Source organism: Apis dorsata, unplaced genomic scaffold, assembly GCF_000469605.1.
Source record: "Apis dorsata unplaced genomic scaffold, Apis dorsata 1.3 scaffold_344, whole genome shotgun sequence".
Taxonomy (NCBI): domain Eukaryota; kingdom Metazoa; phylum Arthropoda; class Insecta; order Hymenoptera; family Apidae; genus Apis; species Apis dorsata.
Window position 1 is genome coordinate 359,448 of NW_006263611.1, and position 1,107 is coordinate 360,554.

Here is a 1,107-nt window from a genome sequence, read left to right on the forward strand (position 1 = left end):
CTATATCTGCGAGATCATGCCTCGATACACGATATCGATAATCGTATAATTATAATCGATAAATCGATAAATATATAAACATATTATATATAAATATATATTTTCTTTTTTCTTTTTCTTTTTTCTCCTTTTTCTCTTTTCTTCTTTTTCTTTTTCTTCATTTCGTGGACGACTCGAGGGAAAGATTTAAAGTTGTTACGAAAGAAATTCTTATATATGGCGCGTACGGAGATGCGATATCGTTGTAAGAAGTACCCGCGTTCCATACGAACTCGAGCATAACGTAAACGACTAAGATTTAGAAAACGTTTCTTCCGATCGAATCCGATCCGAAGAAGGAAGAACCATTCGTTCCATCCAACTCTAAAATAACCGGTACATTCGCAGTTGCTTAGACCTTTATAAAATCGCTTTTTCCTTCTTCCATGGAATCTATTGTGCTCCCTTTCCCCTTCCTCTTCCCTCCGTACAACTGGTGCGTCGCGGAATTTCTAGGAAATTCCACGTTGACTTCATGCATTTTTATGTCCTCCAATCGGTGTAATTGTTCTCCGTGCTGGTCTTCCGTGGAACGAACGTATCACGACGGTTCGATCGGTAACGACTCGTAGTAGTACAGACGAAATGGAAATTCACGAGTCTCGAATAGATTCGTAGATTCACGCGTCGAACACTTTATCGCGGATGTCTGTCGATCGATGTGACGCGTACTATACACTTCGACGCGAGAACGAAAACTCGAACGTTACTCGATCGACTTTCGTAAATGGCAACAGTGTAATTCGTATCATCTCCGATCTTTCGTTAATTTTTTTCTCCTTCTTCTTCTTCTTTTTCTTCTTCTTCGTCGCAGTAATTGCGCACGATGCTCTCTCCCATTCAACGGCATTTAAGAGAACTAGCGGCAATAGTCGGCTCGTAATAAACTGTAACCCGGGTGCAAATATCATTAAGTGCCACCTTTAACGTCTCGCACCTTTATGCTACTACTATTACCGCTACTGGCGTTGTATCGTCGTCCCGTGGATATTCGATCGAATCCTTTTATTATTCTCTTTTCGTTCTTCCTTAATATTCGAATAATAATATTGAAAATATATATATATA